Here is a 7,952-nt window from a genome sequence, read left to right on the forward strand (position 1 = left end):
TAGTCCCACAGAAACTGCAGAGGAGGCACTATTGTGGGTTCACACAACACAATTTCTTAAGTACAATGGACCCTCTAAATTATTCACTTTCTCTCCATGCCAAGGGCTCATGAAACACACACAGTAAATCCCTTCAATCCCTGAGCTCCTAACTCACTTAACGTTATGATAGTCCTGGGCGTTCACCAGGCATTTTACACTTGCCTTTTACACCCGATGACATGAGCTGTTTCCTGTCATCCTCACAACAATTCTGCAGTCTGCACTAGCATTTTCACTAGCTTAGAAGTGAGAGGCATGGAGGGGGAGAAGGATTTACCCAATGTCACTCAAATAGTAAGATGGAGAACAGGAAATCAAACCTGGGTTTGACTGACTCCAAATGCCTGGCTCTCTTCTCTACCTGAAACTTCCCTTGTGGGGAGGGATCTGACCTCCACCTTGTTCTAAGAAAAAGAAGGTGTAGCTTAGTGCTGGGAGGTGAGTAAAATCTTGAAGCTAGTGAATGGGAAGCGAGGGTTTCTCACAAACAGCACCTGTCAACACCCATTAGTGAAATGAGAATGGGCTGTGACCGACAGGTGGACTGAGCGTCTTTGAGATTCAGGAAGCATGTGTGGTTTTTCCAAAAAGTAGATAAATTCAGAAACAGCCATCCACATAGAGATTTAGAATTTCAGAGATTTATAGAAAGTCATTTCAGGAGTTTCAGAATATTTCAGGGAGAAAGAGTCGCAGTGTTCCAGAGACAGTTTCCAAAAGTTTCAGAGAGATACAGAAAACTATCGATATTTGCATACCTTCAGCAAGATATTGCAAGAGTTACACAGAGAATTTTTTTTTAAGTTTGAGAGGAGAGAAAATAGAGGCAGAGATTTTTCTGACACGCTGACTCTTACATGTGAAGAAAGTCTCAGAGAACTTTTGACGTGTTGCTTCAAAATGAAAAGCCCAGTGAGTCCCTCGTTTATCTACAGATATTGTCTGTGGACGTTTAGCTTCAAATACAACATGAAATGGGGTGGGAGGGCGTGAAGAAAGGGGAGCCACCTAGCGGTCTCTCCCAAATGGACTGTGGAACGAAAGATGCTAAAATCTGTCCTATTCCTCCCTCTTGTGGCCACGTCTTGTACTGCACATTCTGAAAAGTGCAACCTTTGCATGGCCTCCGACCCACAGGGGTCTGAATTACCTGCTCTCCAAGCCAAGGCCTTATAAGATAATTCACATATGAATCTATCCCGTCCTTGAATTACTACCTCACTTTAAATGGTTATAGTTGTGTACATTCATCCTGAATTTGACTGGTACTACCGAGAGAGCACCTCCCCTGGCACCAGCAGTGGGAAAAAGATTTTATATTCTCTCCTTTAATATTCACAGCCATTGAGCTAGATGTCCTGAGACAGTGAGCCTACAGGAGATGAGGTGCCTTGCCTAAGGTCACAGAGTTAGCAAGCCGAAGTGTTGTTGTTCAAACCTATGTCTCTCTCACTTCGAATCCCTCAGTCTCTTCTCTGTTCCTAACACTGAGCTCTCCAGCTAAAATTTCCTTAAAGGAAGGGATCCAGTCTCCACTTTATGTCCCTCAGTTGCAGGCCCAGGACAGGGTTGGATATAAGGTTAGTGAATAACAATGATTAAAAACTAGTTGATGATTGATTGATTATTTGTTGATTGATCATTTACTTATCACTATTGATCATTGCTGTACTGGAGTCAGCGACCGGCTAGAATGCCATCTAAGCACATGCCAGATGATTTTCCGTAAACCTAACAGGCTTGCTGAGTCCAATGAGATATAGTACTCCTCTATTTACTGCAGGTTACAAAGGCAAGTTTTTGCAAATCACATTTGCCCCATCAGAATGCAGGGGAGCGGGGAGCTGTACAGAAGTGAGTGAACTTCCAGAGATAATTCTTAATGCCTCAGTCTAACCGGAGTTTCAGAGCCTTGGCTGCATGCAATGGAGTCTAACACAGCAAGCATTACCAGCCTCACAAGGGGCAGATCACTCCCTTGGCGAGGTTGCCTCTTTCCAGGTGGTAGGACACGTTTCCGACAGCTCCTCACAGGCAGTAAAATCAAAGAATAAAATCAAAGTGGTGGGCCAGGTCTTGCCTGGCAGACAGTGAGCACCAGCCAGAGCTCAGAGCAGAGGAGTGGTCTGCAGAGTCACCTGAGCAAAGCATGGTAAGAGGGAGACCTGCCTAGACATTGGGAGACCTGTGCTCTGTCTTGCTCTGCCACCTGCTGGTCTTCTGATCTTGACAAGTGACTGGACTCTCTGAGCTTCAGTTTTTTCGCATAAAAAATAGAACTCATACCTTGCCTTCCTTGAGAAGAGAACTAATGCTTTCTGATTTCAAAGCCTATAATCTCAGCCGTGCTACTACACACCAAATATAAATATTAATGTTCTTTTTCTAAGGTTTGAGCTTAGCCCCAGTTCTCCAGCCCCATCTCCTGTTCCAGATAGAGTACTAGAGTTTGGAAGGAAACTAAAAATTGTATGTCCCACACCTGGAATTGTTAGTTGCCTGTCGGCGGTGTGTGCATACATCTCTCACATCATATTATACTATATTCTAAGTCTGTGTGAGGACCAGCCTCCTCCCCAATCAGATCAGGAGGTCCTTGAGAGGGACTGGGTCTGGTTTTTCCCTGCATCCCCAGCACCTACTGCAAACACAGGTGTCCACTGGGTGCTTCTTGAGGGAATTGTGGGGAAGGAGCTAACCTCCACCATTTCCACGAAGCTCTGGTACAGGATGATACTGATGATAAAAGGGCACTAACTGTGTAGCTGGCAGCCTCGGGTGTCCATCTCAGTCCTGCCATAAACCCATTCTGTGGCCTTGGCAGACTTGCCGACATCTCAGAGCCTCAGTTCCTTGGGCTGTGAAGTGTGGAAAATGCCCCTTATTCCTAAGCATCTTTTAATAAGTGGGCATGGAGTTCCGGTAAAACCTGAAAACAACATTTCAGAATAAAGGAATTTAACTGGGAAGAACCACTTAGGCTTTACCCTGAGTGTCTCCTTTTGATGTGGATTGTTTCTGGACCAGTATATCTAAGCCCTGGCTCTTATTGGTTCATATAAAACAATGTTATCATTAGTTATCTGTATAATATACATCAATTAGAAAATGAAAAATGTGTGAATACAATTGGGTGAAATTAAAAATAAAAAGCCAATCATTCCAAATGTATAGCTTGTTAGCTTGGGGTATAAATTTTAAATCGGGACTAATGGGTGATGATAATAAGAGAATGGCCTGGCATTTGGACTCTAAAGTGTGGTATGGCTGGCATCCCCTCAGCATCCATTCTTTTCTGTTAATGAATAAAAAAAAATTCAGATTCTTAACAGGGTACAGGCCACCCAAAATAATGACATTTCCCATCTTCCCTTGAAGCTAGAAGTGACTGTGTGTCTAAGTTCTGGGCAACAGGACATTAGTGGAAGTGTTGTGTGCAATTTCTAGGAAATGTACACTGGAATATAGAGGCAATGGCTGGAGTTTGAGCAGCTATTTTAAACTATGAGGTGGACCATGGCAGAGCAGCAAGATAAAAGGAGTTGAAGTTTCTTTAAAAAAATTGTGAACTACCTTGCTAGTCCTGTTCTGTTGATCTTCAGACTTTTACATGAAAAAAGAAATCTTGCTTGTTCCAGCTACTTTTAACTTGGGTGTGTATGACAAAAAATTTAATCTCAGCTGGGATAGGGGTTTTTGCTCATGAAAATTTGCATGGATTTGGAGTTGAATAATGCACAAAGAGCTTTCAGAGGAAACTAATGTAATATGCAAAATTCACTTATTTGATGAAAATGGAGTGAGGATCTACTGCATGCCAGGCCCTGTGCCATGTGCTAGGGACAGAAATGAACCCAATAAAGTTCTCGCCGTCTAGGAGACACCACTAGCAGGGGGAACAAACAAGCAATCCTAACACAAGGGGCAGGAGTCACAATTGGGAAGCACAGAAAAGCGTGGGGTGCCACTGAACCCAGAATCTAGGTAAGGACATGACATAGGGTGGGACAAAGTGGTGGATAGGACCACGAGTCCAGGGTCCAGGCTCACTAACCCCAGGCTCTTCTGAATCTCTTTATCTGATTCCTTGTGAAAGGTAGCAGAGAACTTGTGACCTGTTTATTTTCTTCCCAGTGAGAGTCAGATGGTCATTGAAGAGTCACCGTCTCTGCTTTCTGAAGAGGACATGACAGGTGGGGTAGTATTGACTCAGGTGTGAAGCCAACACCCCACGGCCAACCCCACTCAGGGCCTCTCTGGGCTATGAAATTCGTCAGGACAAAGGAAGTCTCCAAGTGGCTTGACTGTTTAGGACGAGCCCCCTCCCCATTTAGTGTAGAGCCTCACAATGCCTCCTGTCCCACATAGATGATAATAGCGCAATGACCCCTAGTGATAAAGCATTGCTACGCCTGGCCAAGCGCTCCATGTTTACACACACTCACCTTATGCGTCAGGATGACCCTTTGTTATCCCCATTTCACATACAAGGAAACTGAAGCTGAGAGAGGGAACATATGCAGTCCAATCTCACACCACTGATGAGCGCCAGGGCGGGTGTGGGTCCCAGGGGTGCCTGGCTTTAGGGCCTGTGGACTTGGGGCCTGTGGACTTTAGGGCCTGTGGACTTGGAGCCCTCACCCTTCTGCTTTTCAATCACAGCTCCAGCTTCCTCCACGGCCCTCAGAACCGAAAGGCTGCAGGGGAGCTGGTGTATAATTTAGTTTACAGCACTTTAGTCTCCAAGGTCATTGGAAACAATCCCAGACATCTCACTTCACAGATGAGGAAACGGGGCCCACAGTGACAGGGAGACACCAGTGTGCTAGTGGCAGAAGCTCAGCTCGTCTGGCTCCTCGGCCAGACCTTCTGCTTCTGTGACCTGCTACCGTGGGGCTCAGCTGTTTACTCTTGGATTGAGCTCTGGTTCCTCATCAAAGTGACGTCTGCAGAGAAACCATCAAATGTCAGGCACTCTCAAACGCTGGCAAGCCGAGGAGACGAAATAAGCCTGGGCTCATGTGACGTGGAACTCTGTGTGTTCATCACTACTCCACAGCATTTCCTAGACAAGTTGCTAGTCACACGTGTGCACGCGTATGTGTGTGTGCATCTGCCAGTCACCCTACGTACGAGCTGTGGCCCAATGCCAAGCCCTTCCTCTGAGCTCCAAACAATGGCCAAGTTTCTAGTGTCAGCCCCGCCCTTCCTCCTGTGTTGACAAACCTGTTTGCTCTGGTGTGTGGGGGCAAGGGCTGCCACTGCCGCCACCACAGCTAACTATGAGCAGTGGTCTTCCATCTGAGCCCTCCGGGAATCCCGAAAAGTTCTGTTTGCTCCAGGACAGCATTACTATCAGGGACAGGCACTGTCTCTCAGAACCCAAGCCCCAGTGGGCTGGAGGGTGAGTTCAGGCCCTCCCACCACCTCACCTGGGGGAGGAGCCACAGCTCATCCGCAGCCTTGACTTGAGCTGTCAAAGGCCGGCCACACCAGACTGGAGAGCTGCTGGCCAGAGTCTGAGGCTGAGACTCTGGGCCCAGAAGGTCTTTGTCCAGGCCAGGCTGCACAGGTAGGGGTCAGCTGGGTCTGGCAGGGATAAGCTTTTAGTAATGAGAGCGTGTAACTCTCTTCCTTTTCTTTCTTCTCTTTTCTCCATCCTTGAGTTTCTGTCTCCATCAATCTCAGCCTTATTCTCCTATATAATACTCCTTTCGTTTTGGAATTAAGTATCCAGCCTGTCTACATGGGGCCCCCATCCTTCCTCACTGTGTGACACGGGCTGGCTGGGGGAGAAGAAGAGGTGAGCGCCTGTCCTGGCCTCCAGGGACAGTGTGGTTCCCTCCTCCAGCAGAGCTCTTCCCCCACGATTGGTCTTCTTACCTCCCTCTCTCCTCAGTGCAGAGAGCACAGCCACTGCTTTCCACAATGTCAGGGGCACCACTGACACTGTATTCTTGGGGGAATGGTGCCCCCTGGGGCTGTGCAATGGGACAGTCTTGACAAAGGGCCTGGCTCAGTGAGTGACTGGGATCAAATAAATAAAATTGCATTTGGATTTGAATGGAGAGGAGCAGAGACAGGTGAAAAAAATGGAGTCATCTGAGAGCTAGAGCAGTGGAGAAGACAGGGCGGAGGAGGCCAGGGAAGGAGGGGTGGCTGAGGGCTGAGGCAGCAGGAAAAAGGTCTGACAAGGTCTATTACAGGTGGGGCTCCTGTCCCCAGCCCAGCCACCTTTGTGCCCTGCTCAGAGTCCCCTTTGGAAAGAGCAAAACAAAGCCAATTTCTACCCTACCACCAGAAGGATACACCTTCCCTGCTGTCTCCCTGTAAATATAGGACCAACAGGAAAGGAACAGGTGGGGTGGCACAACTTTTAGAGTGAGTCAGGCCTGAATTCAAAACCCAAAGAAGCCATGGTTCTGGGACATCACCAATGAGCCTCCACTTCCTCACCTACGAAATGGGAATAACAAAGCCAACTCGAATAATCAATATAAGAATTGCGATTGTATTTGGAATGTGACCTACCCAATGCTTCCGGCACATACTGGTAAATATTAGTCCTTACCCTTCATTGTTTTGCAAGATGACGTTCTCAGCAGGAGGTTGGTGAGAGTGGTTTTTCGGGAAGAACTTGCAAGGAGCCAGGGTGAGGCCAGCCAGAGGTACAGCTGATCCTGACCAGGGTTCTTCCTGGGCCCAGCATGAGAGGGGGTTTCCTCCCACATGCAAATCTCCGATCCGAGGTGAGGATTCGTGGGCTCCAGGGGCTGAGGCCCGCTCTGTATCACCAGCATGTCGTGCCTCATGCGCAAGGTCTCACCATAAGTGCTTCCTTCCCTTAACCAAAGGCTGCCGACTCTACCAATCCTGGTTACAGTGTTGGTCCCAATGGGGTTGGAACAAACCCCAGGCTGCGTCTCACTCAGGGCTCCATGACAAGGGTGGACACTTGCAGACACTGGGTGCTAAAGGGAAGGACCAACAAGGGGTGGGGACATTCAACACGGAGGATCCTGGGCCCTGACACACGGTTAGGGCGGGGATCTTGGGAGAGAGGAAACTGCAAAGGTCTGTATGCTGCCAGTTTAGTAAGAACAGCCAGGACCCTCTCCTCCCCATCCCTTCAACTAGGTGCCCATCTCCACCTAAACTACTGTGCCAGTTTCCTCACTCTCATCTGGCCTCCGTGCTGGCCTCAAGAGAGATTCTCTTCAATGCCAGTCTCACCACCCTCTTCTCATGCCTCATGCCCCACAAACACTCTCCCTCTAAACTCTACGCTCCAGCCCCACCACAACAAGCATTTGCTGAACACATTATGCCTGCACACACACTTCTGCCATGTTCCTACTGTTCCCTCTGCCTGGCATACCTGCCTGCCCCTGCCCACTGCCCACCTTTCTCACTCCAACGTAGTCTATTAGAAGTAGTCTCTATTGTTTAAGCACTGACTTTGCTCCAGTCTCTGGGGGATATAAAAATGAATGAGATACCCAGGCCCCTGCTCTTGAGGGGCTCAGATCTAAGGGAGACACACCCCAAATCAACAGGTACCTTCAGGGAGATAAACAGGGGGAGGGGCAGATTGGGGTTGTGGACATTCCCCAGGCTAGGGGGTCAGAGAAGGCTTCTGAGGAAGGATGGGGTGGAGGACACAGCACAGACAAAGACCAGGAGGCAAGGGGCAGCATGGCCGTTCCAGAACCACCCGTAGTACGGTCAGCAGCGTGACGCACAGGAGGGTTCGGACCCGCACGCCAGGTCGTGGGAGAAGGAAGAGCCCTCACAAGGGCAGGCTGCCACGGAAGAAGGTGCCCGTGGGACAACCTGGTCACTATGTCGTGGACAGCATGCCAGTGACAAGCCTGAGGATAGAGAGGTGCTTGTTCACCAAGGGCCCTGTG

The sequence above is a fragment of the Hipposideros armiger genome, unplaced genomic scaffold (assembly GCF_001890085.2).
Source record: "Hipposideros armiger isolate ML-2016 unplaced genomic scaffold, ASM189008v1 scaffold_261, whole genome shotgun sequence".
NCBI lineage: Eukaryota > Metazoa > Chordata > Mammalia > Chiroptera > Hipposideridae > Hipposideros > Hipposideros armiger.